The sequence below is a fragment of the Polypterus senegalus genome, chromosome 18 (genome assembly GCF_016835505.1).
Source record: "Polypterus senegalus isolate Bchr_013 chromosome 18, ASM1683550v1, whole genome shotgun sequence".
NCBI classification, from domain to species: Eukaryota; Metazoa; Chordata; class Cladistia; order Polypteriformes; family Polypteridae; genus Polypterus; species Polypterus senegalus.
Window position 1 is genome coordinate 60,713,704 of NC_053171.1, and position 16,953 is coordinate 60,730,656.

The 16,953-nt window shown below is 39.9% G+C and overlaps 1 protein-coding gene across 2 annotated transcripts in view; it reads left to right on the forward strand.

Annotated features, from left to right (window-relative positions):
- The first annotated feature begins 480 nt into the window (after nt 1-480).
- Nucleotides 481-16,953, forward strand: part of ttbk2a (tau tubulin kinase 2a) — a 253,506-nt gene continuing 237,033 nt past the window's right edge. For both annotated transcript variants that reach the window (XM_039741334.1, XM_039741335.1), the window contains exon 1: nt 481-1,181. The gene's annotated coding sequence lies outside the window, so the exon portion shown is untranslated. The remainder of the gene's footprint in view (nt 1,182-16,953) is intronic.

Consider the following 16,953-nt stretch of genomic DNA (forward strand, 5'->3'; position numbering starts at 1 on the left):
TGGGAAAAGGATGTTAACGATAGAGCTGCCAGGCAAGAGGAAAAGTGGAAGGCCTAATGGAATGTTTATAGATGTGGTGAGAGCAGGCATGCAGGTGGTGGGTGTAACAGAGCAAGATGCAGAAGAAAGGACGATATGGAAGAAGATGATCCGCTTTGGCAACTCCTAACAGGAGCAGCCGAAAGAAGAAGGTGGTTTACAGTACACAAAAGTTTAAAATAATGCCATATTTGTAAAATATAGAGAAATTAGATGTTTTAATAACTACATTTTATTTATTTTTATTTTACATTTTTTATTGAGTCATCATACAATAATGAAGTGCAACTTACTATACAAAAAGATAAAATTAATTCCAGTCAAAAATACAATTCTACACATGAATTCATGATTCATTTAATCTTAATGATTTTTTTCTTTTAAAGCAGGATGCCTGATTATTACAACTCGTGATATGGAAAATGAGACGATGAGCGTTCAACTGTTGCCATAGGTTATTTAGCCCCTCCCACAGCGCTGTGTAATTGGTTGGATTTCAACGCGGTCACGCCCATTTATTTCTCTGGAGAATTCGCCTCGCGCCGTTAATTTCCGTCAGACGCCGCAATATATGCACGCCTTGCCCCGCCCCCTCCAACGTGACGTGCCTTAATGTTAATATCTTTCTCCTGTTATTATGCAAGGCAACGGCTTTGATGTGAAGGTTAAAGCGCCCTGCTCCCCTCTGCCTCGATGAGCGTCTTCAACTTCATTTGGTTCGTCGGCCACGTCTACTTAGTCCTTTGCGCTGTCGACAAATCGCCGCGGCCCGTTTTTGCTGTTACGCGGGTTGGTATTATCAGACCGCGCCTGCTGGCTAGGCCAGCCATCCGCGTGGGCGCGCACGTGCGAATGCCGTTGCTATGTCGAACTCGCGCACGCCGGCCGGTGGTTGCGAGGATAGAGACTGACGTCACTGCGGGAGATGCCGAGGTGACAGAGCGAAGGGGGCGATTTGTGTAGACGCATCCAGAGAGCCCGGGCAGAAAACAATAGCGTGCTAACCCGTGTGAGCTCTACGCGGGGTTCGGGAGGCAACATGAAGGAGACTGTGCAGCCTCTGCGGTGCTGAGAAGACAAATCCCAAGGGCTTTAACCACACCCGAAGCCAACAGCGCGGAGGGAGCGAGCAAACAGTCAAGGTAAGGACTGTCGTGGACGGCAATGTTTGACAACAAATATGGACTCGCGACTGGGCACCACTGATTTACCGGTGAAAGATGCGCACAGCGAAGCGTCCTGTGTTGAGAGTGCCTGGCCTTTGAGCGCGGGTGATGCAGTTGTTAGTCTCATTAAGAGGATCCAGCTGGTTGGTGGGGGTTACCGAAAATGCAACCTTCGCAGTACGGAAAAAACGTGCCTGGCACCCAAGCGACGTTACCCGGGGTTAGGTTGCCAAAGTCGCCGTCCTCCTAAAGACGGCCATAAAGGAGATATCGCGGAATTCCGTCGCTGAACGCAAAGCCACCGGTATTCGTAAGTCTCGCGCGCGTTTAATGGAATCCTAGGTAATGTGAAGCAGCGAGAGCTTTTAATTACATGTGTGGGGTACGTGCATAACAATTAACGAGGGTCAGTAGAAAGGAAGAGATAATGCGCCGACATTCATCAGTTAATGAGGAGATGACAGAGACCCCCTACATCCCTGCAGTGCAGGCACCCTCCTTAAGTGCTGGAGATGGGGGTGTCTAATATGGACAGTAGTAATGGAGCGCCGGTGATGACCTGTGTAGAGTACATGCTGCCTTCTCCATGATATAATCACCTGTGGGACAGGCATACTAAGTGTCATCTAATTAATATAAGTGTGACATAGTCGCTGGGTAGACATTCGCTATCTAATGACCACCTGTGGGGTGATATGCAGTGTGTCCGCACAAATAGCCATTGATGTGAACAGGATTTACTCATCCCATCTAATGACCAGATGGGGGATATCTGAGTGAACATGATCATATCAATTAACTGATAACATTAATTGGAGATTGTTTGCTGTTTCCTCATGGACTGATTTAATATTGGCTTGTGGCATTCACAAAAATCTAGTAAGCACTTCTGGTGGAAGTTATTAAGGTCATTACATTTAAGAGTACTGTACAGTGAAATTCTTTCTTCTATATGCTAATCAACATGCAACCTGCCACCACTCTCAGGCACCACCGTCAGTGAGTGAATTCCAGTAAAAGCTACCAGAATTCTGACTACTGAGTTGATACTGATCTTTGATATTTTTCAATTGCGAAAAATATATAATCTGGTCAATCAGAAATGCAATTTTTATAATGTACATTTGGAGTGAAGTGTTACGTATGTAATAGTTTGGTTTGCCATTTTTTCTTTTCACAAACAAAATAATTTATTCCTTTTTTGCTGATCAAGTAACAAATCTACTGCAACTTCATGTTATGCCAAAAAGTCTAACCAGAACTTCATAAGAATGCACTGAAATGGGAAGGTGACACTCTAGTAGCATGTTTCTCTTGTTGTGTGATAATGCTTCTGACTAGACAAAATTTCCCTTGCCATCTTAAGGTTAAATTGTGGGTGTAAAATATTCTACCTACCACAATCGGTACTCGATGCAACTGGGAAGCACAGGTGATGAATTTTGTTTATGGCCCACACAAGTCTAAATAGCTCATTGTAAACTGAGTGTTTCAGCATCCTCACCCCCCTTATTTCCATTACCAGTATTAATACCACTTTGCAAACTAATGGCTACTTAGGTAGATTATGCTGTCCATTGGATATCATTTAAAGATGCAAATAGTACCCATGAACTAGTGCTGGGCGGTATGACCAAAATTGTATATCACAGTATTTTTCAAAATTATACCAGTTTCACGGTATTAGACGGTATTTTTTCCCATGCATGAGTGGATGTTAACCACATTTTCCACTGCAATTACTTCAGTAGACTGGCTAAGAATAACCAATTCCACTGTCTTGAGCATTGTACAAAAAATATTTTAATGTGCATGCAAGTATTAATACAGGTTTGCATGGCCCCATGAAGTGATAGTTTTCACTAATGAAGAGAAGTAATCACATTGCATTATAGTTGCAGTCAAAATATAGAGCCTTTTTTGAAGAAATGTTGCAAACAAATTAAAGTAAAATTTTGACAACATATTTTCAACCATCCAAAGAGGCATTTAGACTTAGTAAAATATCCAGAGGTGCTTGTCAAAGGTTGTATTGCACCGAACATGTCTTAGAAAAGGAATAAACAGTAAATATGTTTTATAAACCAACTACACTTTCTGTTAACGTTAATGATCTCTGTCCACTGACACATTAATGTGACCTTTTAAACAACTTTCCCATCATTAAACTGCATAATATTTAAACTAATAAATAATAGTGCAACTTCCAGTAAATAATACTGTTACTTCAAAACTTCAAACCCAGGAGCATTACACAGTATTCACCAAATAAAAATAAAATAAAATAAGTGCAACTTGGTGATGACATCTTTACCAACTGAACCGTCATTTAGGCAAATTGCATTAATATGGACCTTGCTTCAAGCTAAGCTATATGCATAAATAATAAAACTGCAACTTGCATTTATAATGCTATTTGTGGTATAGCCCTACGGAATTGTATACGGTGAAGAAAAAAAATACAGACACAGGAAAGACAAAAAAAATTTTTATGTTGAGAATAAAGTCGACATGTTGACTTTATTCTCAACATTTCCATTTTAATCTTGCCGCTTATGTTGAGATTAAAGTCAACATTTCCACTTTATTCTCATAGTTTTATTTTATAATTTAAAGTAGAATGTCATAAACTTAACTTAATCCTAAATTCAATGTTTAATTTACTAGATTTTCTCAAACCCCATCATAAATTAATGTAGCACATTAAACACTTTGTGTTAAGTGTTTTCCCTGACCTAGTTGTTAATCACTACGCGCTTCTTAAACTGACTTCCTCTACACTAAGAGGAGGCGCAGGTAGTGATCACCGCACCTAATACATTTACTTCATGATATTCCTGCTCTCTGAAAATTTAGAATGCTAAGATATATACTTGATATCATTTTCAGGATGAAATACATTAAAGCAGGTATTAAACATGCATGGTACTGTGGCGGTAATGCAGGTACGAGCAATACATACTCTAGCAGGGTCAATATAGCATAACAAAACCCCACATCCTACATGACTTTGAAAGGAAACTGAAGCATGCCGAGTAAACTCACCAGAAAAACATGCAAATTCAAGGCATGGAACACCCGAGACCCCTTTGCTGTGAGGCAGCAGTGCAACCTCCATGCCAATGTGCCCCCACATGATTAATGCATGCTTTAATGCATCATTCTAAATGTTCAGGAAGCAGGAATATCATGAAATTAATGTATTCTGTGTGCTGCCTGCGCCTCCTATTGGTGCAAGAGGAAGTCAGTTTAAGAAGCATGTAGCGATTAACATGACTTGGGGAACACTTAATTAACACAAAGCATTTAATGTGCTATATAACTTATGATGGGGTTTGAGAAAATCTAGTAAATTAAATATTCATTTTAAGATGAAGTTTAGTTTACGATGTTCTACTTTAATGACAAATTATGAGATTAAAATCAACATGTTGACTTTAATCTCAACAACAACAACAACATTTATTTATATAGCACATTTTCATACAAACAGTAGCTCAAAGTGCTTTACATATTAAAGAATAGAAAAATGAAAGACATAATTATAAAACAAAATAAATCAACATTAATTAACATCGAATAAGAGTAAGGTTCAATGGCCAGGGGGGACAGAAAAACAAAAACTCCAGGCGGCTGGAGAAAAATAAAATCTGTAGGGATTCCAGACCATGAGACCGCCCAGTCCCCTCTGGGCATTCTACCTAACATAAATGAAACAGTCCTCTTTGGATTTAGGGTTCTCACGGAAGGGCTTGATGATGATGATGGTCACGTAGACTTCTTCCTTTTAATCCGTCCATCATTGTTGGAGCATCATGAAGCTTTGAGTAGGTGGAGGTGGTGCAGGCCACCACCACAAAGAAACCAGAAAAGAAACAGAAAAGAGAGTAGGGGTCAGTACCGATTTTAGAGCCACCATGAATAGTTGTTATGATGAATTGAACATACAGAGTATCAGGATTAAGTTAAATTACGATTAAAATGAAGTTATAAAAAGGCCATGTTAAAGTAATGTGTTTTCAGCAGTGTTTTAAAGTGCTCTACTGTATCAGCCTGGCGAATTCCTATTGGCAGGCTATTCCAGATTTTAGGTGCATAACAGCAGAAGGCCGCCTCACCACTTCTTTTAAGTTTTGTTCTTGGAATTCTAAGGAGACACTCATTTGAGGATCTGAGGTTACGATTTGGAATATAAGGTGTCAGACATTCCGATATATAAGATGGGGGAGATTATTTAAGGCTTTATAAACCATAAGCAGAATTTTAAAGTCAATTCTGAATGACACAGGTAACCAGTGTAGTGACATAAACTGGTGTGATGTGTTCTGATTTTCTTTTCCTAGTTAGGATTCTAGCAGCTGCATTCTGCACTAGTTGCAAGCGATTTATATCTTTTTGGGTAGTCCTGAGAGGAGTGCATTACAGTAATCTAGTCGACTGAAAACAAGCGCGTGAACTAATTTCTCAGCATCTTTCAGTGATATAAGAGGTCTAACTTTACTTATGTTTCTTAAGTGAAAAATGCTGTCCTAATGATCTGATTAATATGTGATTTAAAATTCAGATTACAGTCAACAATCACCCCTAAGCTTTTTACCTCCGTCTTGACTTTTAATCCTAATGTATCCAGTTTATTTCTAATAGCCTCATTGTATCCATTATTGCTGATCACTAAAATTTCAGTTTTCTCTTTATTTAACTTGAGAAAATTACTATTCATCCATTCTGAGATACTAGTCAGACATTGTGTTAGTGAATCAATAGAATCAGGGTCATCAGGTGCTATTGATAAGTACAGCTGTGTGTCATCAGCATAGCTGTGGTAGCTCACGTTGTGCCCTGAGATAATCTGACCTAACGGAAGCATGTAGATTGAGAATAACAGCGGACCCAGGATAGAGCCTTGTGGAACACCATATTGGATATCATGTGTCTTGAGTTGTAATTCCCACAACTAACAAAATATTTTCTCCCTGTCAGGTAGGATTCAAACCAATTTAAGACACTGCCAGAGAGGCCCACCCATTGACTAAGGCGATTTCTAAGAATGTTGTGATCAATGGTGTCAAATGCAGCACTCAGATCTAAGAGGATGAGAACAGATAAATGGCCTCTGTCTGCATTTACCCGCAAGTCATTTACTACTTTAACAGTGCAGTTTCTGTGCTGTGATTTGTTCTAAAACCTGACTGAAATTTATCAAGAATAGCATGTTTATTTAGGTGGTCATTTAACTGCAAAATGACTGCCTTCTCCAGAACTTTACTTAAGAAGGCAGGTTAGAGATGGGTCTAAAATTTTCAAGAGCGAGGGTCAAGATTATGTTTCTTAAGTAGGGGTTTAACTACAGCAGTCTTAAGACAGTCTGGGAAGACCCCAGTATCTAGTGACAATTTACTATGTCAGAACATTATCAATTAGCGCCTGATACTTCTTTGAAAAACCTTGTTGGTATCGGGTCAAGGGCGAGGTGGAGGGTTTTAATTGAGATATTATTTTTGTAAATCAGGTAAATCTATCCTAGTGAAAGAGTTTAATTTGTTTATAACAGGATGTTGGGGTTTAGGGGATCCTTAGTGTTGGGGAGATATACTATGTTATTTCTAATATCATTAATTTTTGATTGAAAAATACAGCGACAGCCTCACAGGTTTCACTGGAAGCACTTAGGAGGCATTCCTTTGAGCTACCTGGGTTTAGTAGGCGATCAATTGTTGAAAATAAGACTCTGGGATTACTAGCATTGTTATTTATAATCTTGGAGAAATAGCAGCGTCTCTCAAGACGGACAGTGTTATTGTATTCTGTTATTTTGACTTTTAATATTTCGTGGTGGATAGTAAGTTTAGTCTTCCTCCATTGACGCTCAGCTCTACGACATGTTCTCTTTAAATCAGACACTCTTTGGGTCTTCCATGGTATAACAATGCTAGAAGATTTTTTCACTGTCTTTTCAGGTGCAACTATGTCAACAGCAGCTCTCACTTTAGAATTAAATCTTTCCACCTTACTATTTACATTGTCCTCGCTATTATAGCTGGCACTATAAACGGACTGATTGCTTAAAATGTTTGTAAGTTTTAAAGCTGCTGCCGAATCAAAGAAGCGTTTTTTAACAATATGCTTCTCATGAGTGTTTTTTATCATTATTTCTATATTAAAAAGTAGAAGAAAATGGTCTGATAGACCAATATCAATGATCTGTTTTATATCAACTTTCAGTCCTTTAGTAATCACTAAGTCTAATGTATGACCTGCTTTATGTGTAGGCTGATTTATGAGTTGTCTCAAATCAAAATCGACATAAACGGCGAGATTAAAGTGGAAATGTCAAGAATAAAGTCAACATTTCATCACACTATTACACAGTACCCAGGTACATTACACAGTATCGAAAATAAAATAAAACAAGTACAACTTGGCTTGCAATATTATCCAGTAGTATAGAAACAGTATTCACAGATTTGAACATAATGGTCCACATCTGACCTTTTAAAACCAAAGGTAACGGACGTGACTCCTTTTTTTTGTCAAAAGTTCTTCTGGCTGTAAAAACTTGTGCTCCAATATTTCTACAATTTTTTGGAAATACTGTCCAAACTGTGAACCCAGAATATGCCAGTTAAATCAAAAGAGCAAATAGTGGTTTATTTGCAGCAAATTTTACCAAGAAGAACTAATTCACGTAGTCTTCTCTGAACAGTTGATTTGGAAGCTGTGAAGCATTAATTTGGGCTGTAATGCGAGGTTCAGTTCATTGGTGATTTCTGAGGCTGGTGACTCAGTCATAGATGCATTTTATACTGTAGCAGTGACTATTGGTCTGCCTTTCCTGTGTCAGTCCCTCATGACAGCTGGTTTAGTCACAGCACATGATGGTTTTATTGTGACTACACTTGAAGAAGCTACAAAGTTCTTGAAATTTTATGGATTGACTGACCTTAATTTCTTAGAGTAATGATGGACTTTCATTTCTTTTTGCTATGTGGAGCTGTTCTTGACATATTATGGACTACTGCAACCAGAAATAATGGCCTGCTCATTAAAGTTGCTATCTATACCCACTCTGCCTTGTCACAACAGAACTAATTGGCTCAATCATATCATTGAGTAAAAGAATTTTACAGATTAAACTTTAAAGATTCCCTCATGTTAATTAGGCAAAATTACTGAAGTTCTAAATGAATATTGGGGATTTTAAAAAGATTGTAAAAAAACGGTTTAGATCAAAATGTCTTTTAGATTGCAAAACGCATGTATTCATTCAGGTGTGCACTAATGTTTTTTATAATGCTATACTAAGGATTTTAAGAATTTGATCAAATAGGAATTACTATTTATTTCGTACTTCGCATTAGGTAATGGTTCAGTTGCCAAGGAAGCTCACCCAGGCCCGTGTTACATAATGGCTGCATGTTTGCTGTAACTACCTCACTAGGCCCTTTATTTCAAATCTTTTTGGAGATTTAAAGATTAGTATTTGGGGGTCCACACCAATGACAGGTTGGACTGGTCTCGTAACAAAGAGGATACAGTGCAGGCTCTTTTTTTCTTGGGAGGTTGCATTTTTTTAATGTGTTAGTGACATCCTTCACATCTTCTACAACTCAGAGATGGCCAATATCGTGTGCTGAGGTGGTAACGTCACTTCAAGAGCGGCCAACTGAATCAGCAAGCTAATTAATAGGGAAGCTCAGTTATGGGATGGGATACACTCTGAACACCTTGGTAATCATAGCAAAGAAGAGAATAAAAACAAAACTGAGTGCCATTATGAACAGAGTTTCATACCTCCTCTCTCTAATACTAAACACTTTCAGCTAACGGATTATTCCGTAGAAGTGTTTCGAAAAGGTACTGGGGCTCATTTATACCAACGGCAATATGTTTGTATAGTGCCTCACTGTTACTGACAAGTCAGAAGTTTTCCTTCATTTTAATTTTGAGATTTTTTTAAAGTAATTCTGGTGTGTATTCAGACCATTCTGTCTGTCTGTCTATGTATCTATCTATCTTTCATTTACATTTTCTGATATATATTTTTTTAGTCATTCTGGTGTGTGTTCAGACCATATTATCTATCTACCTAAGATGTACGTCTTGGTTTCAGTTAAAAAATGGTCATATTTTTGCTTTAAAGTAATGTGGCAAGTAAAATGCAGTCAAAGTTTTGCAAACCAACAATTCATTATGGATACCAAGGTAAGAGTATGGTTGATTTTGAAAGGGGAGTGATAGACTGTCTACAAATATGATGATAGTTTAGCAATTTAAAGAAAGTCAAGTGATTGGTTTAAGCATTAAAGTCAAAGTGCTACATTGTAGTGAAAAAACTTGACAAGCTTTGTAGTTGAAATTTGGTGTTGGCAAAACTACTGTTAGGGATTCTAATAGGAGTCTGGGGTTTATTGTGAGAAAAGTAACCAGGAGTTGATAAAATCTAGGCAATATGTCATCAAAAGGCAGGCAAAAATCAATGCTAATGTTATGGCCTTTTTAGAATTAAGTTAACTGCACTATTAATGAACTTTAAAAATGTAGATTATCCACTAAGGGATTTACACTTGGGTGGCACAGTGGGTAGCGCTGCTGTCTCACAGTTAGGAGACCCGGGTTTGTTTACCGGGTCCTCCCTGCGTGGAGTTTTCATGATCTCCCTGTGTCTGTGTGGGTTTCCCCCAGGTACTCAGATTTCCTCCCACAGTCCCAAAAACATGCAGGTTAGGTGCATCGGCAATCCTAAATTGTCCCAAGAGTGTGCTTGGTGTGTGTGTGTGCGTGCGTGTTTGCGCCCTGCCAGGGGTTTGTTTCCTGCCTTGCCCTCTGTGTTGGCTGGGATTGGCTCCAGCAGACCCCCGTGACCCTGTGGTTAGGATATAGTGGGTTGGATAATGGATGGATGGATTTTCACTACAAGAGTTCAACCAGCTGAGGAGCGCACATGTCACTTCTCTCATCATATCACTGTATTGGCTGCCTGTAGCAGTACATATTAAGTTTAAATCCATGATGATTGCCTAAAGAGTAGTCATTGGATTAGCGCCTATGTATAAAGAGGCATGTATCCCATGTTCCTTCATGCCTACTTGGGTCTGCTGATGAACAGCTATTGGTGATGTCATCTCTGAGTGGTATCAAATCTCAGTTCTGATAAATTCATTTGTAGCTTCTGGCTCGTGGAACAAGCTGCCCACCTGCCCACTGTTTTTGAAGCAGTGTTTTGAAGACTCACTTGTGAATTTCTGTCTAACTGATGGTGGCTTTTTAAGGGTTTTTATAATCTGGGAATTGTAACAAGCTTGTATTTTGTTCTAGGCTGTTCGCTTGTGACTATAATTGTCTTGTGTCATTTGCTCCTCCAGGTTGACGTTTACTCGATTATGTTGACCTTATTTTTAAATTGTTTTAGATAAAAGCATCTACAAAGAAAATTGTAAATGTAAATATATACAGTGGGTATAGAAAAGAATCACCCCCTTCGAAATATATATATTTTTTTGCTTTACAGTCTTAAATGAAAACACACAAACCAATATTTTTCCATCTTTACTCACACAAAGCAATCTATAACATCCAAGTGAAAAGATATCACAGCTACAGTTAAGAAGAATTTTTAAAAACAAGAAATACTGAGATTAATAAAGGATTATCCTCCTACTAAACAATATTTGTAAACTTAATCAGGTGTAAGTAACCATCATTTCCATTGCAGATCATGCTTACTGGCTTCCACTTGTGATCAACTGTAATCGGTGTGATTTAGTGAAGCATAAAAACAGTTGTTCTTGAAGAATTTGCTTGGTAGTGCAACTGACAGGAAACAACTGACTATGGGTGGCAAGCCATTTTTAAAAGATCTCAGGGATAGAGTTGCGGACAGACAAAAGGCCAGGAGACGGGGGGAAAAAAAAAATCTTGAAGGCTTTATCAATCCCAAGGAGCACAGTAAAGTCCATAATAAAGAAGTGGCAAATGTTTGGTTCTACTAGGGCCCTCCCTGGATCTGCACCCCCCCTCCAAAATGGATGGAAGAGCAAGGAGGAAACTGGTAAGAGAGGCTACCAAGAGGCCAATGGCCAATTTGAAGGAGTTACAGGATTTTATGGTAAAGCGTGATCATTGTGTGCATGTGACAACAGTTTCACAAGCGCTGCACAATTGTGGCTTATTCGGGAGGGTTGCAAGGAAAAAGCCACTTCTCAAGAAAGGCCACATTCGTTTGAGCTTTCTGATGCCAAGTGGAAAAAAGTCTTATGGTCAGATGAGACCAAAATCGAACTATTTTGCCTCAATATCAAACTGTACACCTGCTGGAAATCCAATGCAGCTGACCATCAACAACACTTCATACCTACAGTAAAGCATGGTGGTGGCAGCATCCTGTTGTGGGGGTGTTTCCTTGCCGCAGGCCCTGGGGCTCTCGTTAGGGTAGAACTAAAAATGGATGGGGCAAAATACCATCAAATTCTTGAGGAAAACCTGCTACCCTCTGCCAGAAAGTTGAAGATGGGCAGAATGTTTACCTTTCAACACGACAACAATCCGAAGCACACAGTAAAATTGACCACGAAGTGCCTGAAGGAGAAAAAAGTGAATGTCCTTGTGTGGCCCAGTCAGAGCTCATACCTATACCCCATTGAAAATCTGTGAAAAGGTTTGAAAACGGCAGTCCACCAACGCTCACCATCGAATTTGACTGAACTTGAACAGTTCTGTAAAGAAGAGTGGGCAAATATTGCTCAATCTAGATATGGAAAGCTGATAGAGAGGTTTTCCAACAGACTCAAGGCTGTCATTAAAGCAAAAGGTGGTTAAACAAAATACTGACATTGGGGATGATCCTTTATTAATCTCATTATGTCTTTGTTTTTGATTTTTTTAAAATTTTTCTGAACTGTGGCTATGATATCTTTCATTTGGATGTTATAGGTTGCGTTGAATAAGTAAAGCTGGGAAGAAATATTTTTGTGTGTGTTTTTATTTAAGGCTAAAAAGCCTAAAAAATGGGAATATTTCGAAGGGGGTGATTCTTTTCTATATCCACTTTATGTCATGTCTGATTGGGCAAATGCCCTGCCTGTTGTGGTCATGTAACCTTAGAAAGCAAGATGGTAGTAGAGAATTACATGTTCAATATAGCTGGAATCCAAATATAAACCTTGGGAAGAGATTCTTGGTAAATCAAAACTAAGAATAAGCCCAAAGCATGGATATATATATTATGATTGACAATTGGAGTCATTTAAAAAACAGTAACACTTGTGAGGGACAGTCACCATCCTTAACTGGCCAGGATACCCTCAAAATGTAAGGAAAGGGGGAGAGTGTGTGCACAGGCTGTTCTCTCCCCTGGATCACTACATGGCAGTTCCCCTTGGTTGCAGTGGTGCCTCAGATTCCCACAGAGCATCATGGGATATGGAATTCATCGGCTCAGCCCTGTTGAGCTTTGTGGGTGCTGCAGGGACTGGAGAGCCCTATTTTCTGGGGCTTGAACCTCACCCAGAAGTGCATTTGAACCACGTGTATGAATAACTGGAAATACTCCTGGATGGTACATAAAAAGAGCTGCCTACCTTGCATTAATGACCCAGAGTTGGGTGAAAGATTGATGAAGCTTGTGAGGTGGAGTGGAGGCAATAAAATTTAGAGAAAGAAGAAAGAAAAGAGTGCTTTATTGTGCAGATAATTGTACTTATTACATTTACTTGAGTCCATGCCTGCTTGTGTTGGGTGTTTGGGGAGCTGAAACACTCCCTGGTGTCTACACACTACGCTGCGCCATTCAAAAAGCACAAACATAATACAAAAACGCCATTCCAAAGAAGTGAAGACATAGCAGGTACAATAATGTGTTACAAAGACACTGTGAAAGTCAGCAATCAACACATTATATCATTTTGGATTACAATAATGGAACAATGCCACCTCCAGAGTCCTTGCTTCATATCCTAGCACAGGTACTGTCTGTGTAGCTTGCATGTTGTCTTCATGTCATACTCATTTGTTCATGGTGTTACTGCTTTCTTCAAATGACTTGGGCATTGCACTGTATGCCGCGGCAGTAGGAATCTGTCTCCCTTGATACAGTTTTGGTATACGTGAATTTAAAATGTAATTATTTTAATGGTTAGAAATCTTGTATTCTTCTTTCGACTGCTCCCATTAGGGGTTGCCACAGCAGATCATCTTTTTCCATATCTTTCTGTCCTCTGCATCTTGCTGTGTTACACCCTTCACCTACATGTCCTCTTTCACCGCATCCATAAATCTTCCTCTTTTCCTTTTTCCTAGCATCTCTATCCTTAACATCCTTCTCCCAATGTACTCATCATCTCTCCTTTGCACATGTCCAAACCTGTGCAATCTCGCCCCTCTTACTTTCTCTCTTAACCGTCCAACTTAAGCTGATCCTCTAATGTACTCATTTCTAATCCTGTCTATCCTCATCACGCCCAGTGCAAATCTTGGCATCTTTAACACTGCTACCTCCAGCTCTGTCTCCTGCTTTCTGGTCAGTGCCACTGTAATTTGCAAAATGTAGGTTTATGGCTTTATTTTCTGTGATCACATTTGTATTTTTTTACACTCATATGTTCGCATCAGTCATTTATTACAATATGTGTAGAGATTTACTGAACACTCACAAAGACCATTAGAGTTCTCGTTTTCCACAGACCAGCTGAGTTACTGGTCCTTGGGACAGTTTTTAATTGTTTTTTGCTTGCCAATGTCTCAATTTAATGACATCATCCATGTTTAGAATGTGTTCTCACTGCCTCACACTTTTTTAGGTCAGGCTTGAGTCTGTAACTGATGAAACCTGCTCTGGGATGATGCCAGTAGAATCCCAGTCTTAAGGCCAATTTAACAACTCGGGGCAAGCAATGCTGTGTGATGCTTTGATACGTGGCAACTGATTTGACCTGTAACTTGAACACACTAGTAGCACCGCAGAGCTCGGCGATAAAGGCCAGTATTACATATTCAAAGGGATACAGCGCAGTGCAGTCACTTTCTTTTGGTCTCGACTTAAAGTGAACCCAGTGAGTCAATATCACCCTTGTTCAAAACCTACTCTGGATTCTTCTCACTCAGGGTCAGATTGCTTTTGTGATTATTGGAGTGATTGTGATTAACAACTGCAGTAATACATTTGGAAAATGTGTGAGTTGTGATTAGAAGTGACGACTTTTGTCACTCGCCTGTTTCAGTTCAACTTGGAAAAACAAGTAGTATTAACATTAAAATGATTCTAATGCCAAAGATGACATAGAACAAAATGTGCAGATTGATAGAGGTCTCCAGGTGTTGCACATTTCTGCTTGTGTCATCTTTTAAAAGGGAATGTATGTTGTCTGCTCTTATCCTAGAAGAAAGCATTTGGCCAGTTTGCAATTATTTCCCAATGAAATTCAAAGTATAAGAAAAAAAGACCTTTGGCCTTAGCTGCTATATGAGTAGAATGTCATGTCAAGACCAAGTACCTCGTGTATAAATGGTGCGTACGCATGTTTCCATGCACATTTCGAAATGTATAAAAACTAAACTTGGTGTAAAGCCACACACATTGTCATGGCAGCCTCCCTCCTTGCATACGTACTTTTCTGCTTAGTTGTGCAAACTAGCGGCACCCAGTGTCAAAGCAGTGCTACTGTTTCTGTGGTCTACTTTTCTTTTTTAGATTCACATCTGTGATGCGGATTTTATCAAATACACTGAAACTAATTGCATGTCGTTTACAAATTTTATTTACTTGATTGTAATCATTCTGTAACAATATAATGGTGCACGGAATGGCCAAACTATTCCAACTACCATAGCTGCTTTAGTGTTGTTAGAAGACATCAAAAATGGAAGAATTAGAAGAGAGCGTGTATTTATAGATAAAGATGACTGGTTTCTAAGTCAATTTCGATTTCCAAGGAGCAGACTTGGAGAAATTGTGCTCTACCTGCTCCTTTGCAGGTTCTGTACACTCTCAAGTTTTTAGCCACAGGACCTTTTCAACGTGTATCTCTCTGTTATCACTGAGTCATGCCATACCAGCTGTATAGGATGATATTATTCGTTTGTCATCCAGATCTATAAAATTTCCTTACACTGTGGTTAAACTAGGAAACATGAAAGCGTAATTCGCAGCAACATCTGGTTTTCCAAATGTAATTGGAGCAGTCAACTCCACCTTAATTGCTATTGCAATGGCACTGGGCAAGACCATCAGCCAGCCAACCAAAAGAATGAGCTGGGATTACATCATATATAGCTGGAGAACCTATAAAAACATCAGCTCTGCACAGTTGAAGGGGCTTTTTACAACTAGTGCAGCAAAAGATAAGCAGTCCTTTTATGGAAAGCGAGTCACCAGAAATGAGCCCATGTGAAGAGCAGAGAATCGATCTGTTGTGGCGCTTGGAGCTGATGCTACACTATAAAGGCGCCTTCAGGGAATGAATTTGGTTATGTAAATAGAAAGCATTTACAGTCTATTAATGTGCTACTCTATAGTCCACAGAAAGTTTTTTGCATTGTGCTTCAGACAGTGTTACAACTTTGTTTGAATGTAATTAGCAGAATGTAGAAAGCGGTAATCAGATGCAGCATTTATTTTTTAACCAGTTCATTTAATTTGCAGTCAGTATCACATAGTACAGCCCTTATATTCCTAAATTAATTAGCCACATCTCTTACACCATCCCCTATTGCATTTTATGACTAGGACAACGTCTTTCAGCACACAGCCAGTAGGTAACTTGGCGGTTTCCAAGGCAGAGGTGTGTGCGCAGCAGCATAATCATCACATGGATTCATGTTCACAGGGGTCCGCTATTGTAATATTGTCTCAAGTCAAGTTGGGGAGCATGCACTGGTACAGAGTTTTGCCGCACCCACTACACGATGAAGCAACTCAGGATCCGGTTGGCAACCCCCCAAGCAGACACGCAGTCCAATCCCACCCTCCGGAAATGACCCTCTATCTGTCGCAGCCAGGTGTTACGTGGGCGACTCCTTGGCCTGGTCCAGCCACTCGAGTCTCCAACAATGAGGATCTTACAAGCTGGATCACCCTCAGGGAACTCGCATGCCCATACACTCTTCCTCATTCAGTCTCTGAAGAGCCCCGATCAGAGCCTCCATTGACTCTGCGAAGATCACAGCATTGTCAGCAAAGTCAAGATCTGTGAATCTTTCTTCACCAACAGATGCCCCACAGCCGCTGGACTCCACGACCTTGCCCAACACCCAGTCCATACAAGCACTGAACAGGGAGGATCAAGAACACACCCCTGACAAACCCCAGAATCAACTGGGAAAAACACAGGGGTTCTGCCTCCACTCTACACAGCACTCACCGTACCAGTGTACAGGGCAGCCATGATATCCAGCAACCTCAAAGGGATCCAAGGCTGCAAAGAAACCGATATTCGTGTTTGCGCTCCATGACAATCCTCAGTGCCAGGATGCGGTCGATGGTAGACTTCTTAAGCGTAAAACCAGACTATTCCGGTTTCTGGTAGGTGAGCAAGTGATCATGGATCCTATTGAGAACAACCCATCAAGGACCTCACCTGGCACAGTGAGCAGTGTTATCCCCTTGTAGTTGCTGCAGTCCAGGTGATCACCCTTCCCTTTCCAGAAAGGGACGACAGATGCCATTTTCCAGTCAGTTGGGGTGATTCCGGTTGCCCAAATGGAAGCAAAGATGGCTTGCAATGCCAGGAGGGCAGCCTTACCACCAGCCTGGAGA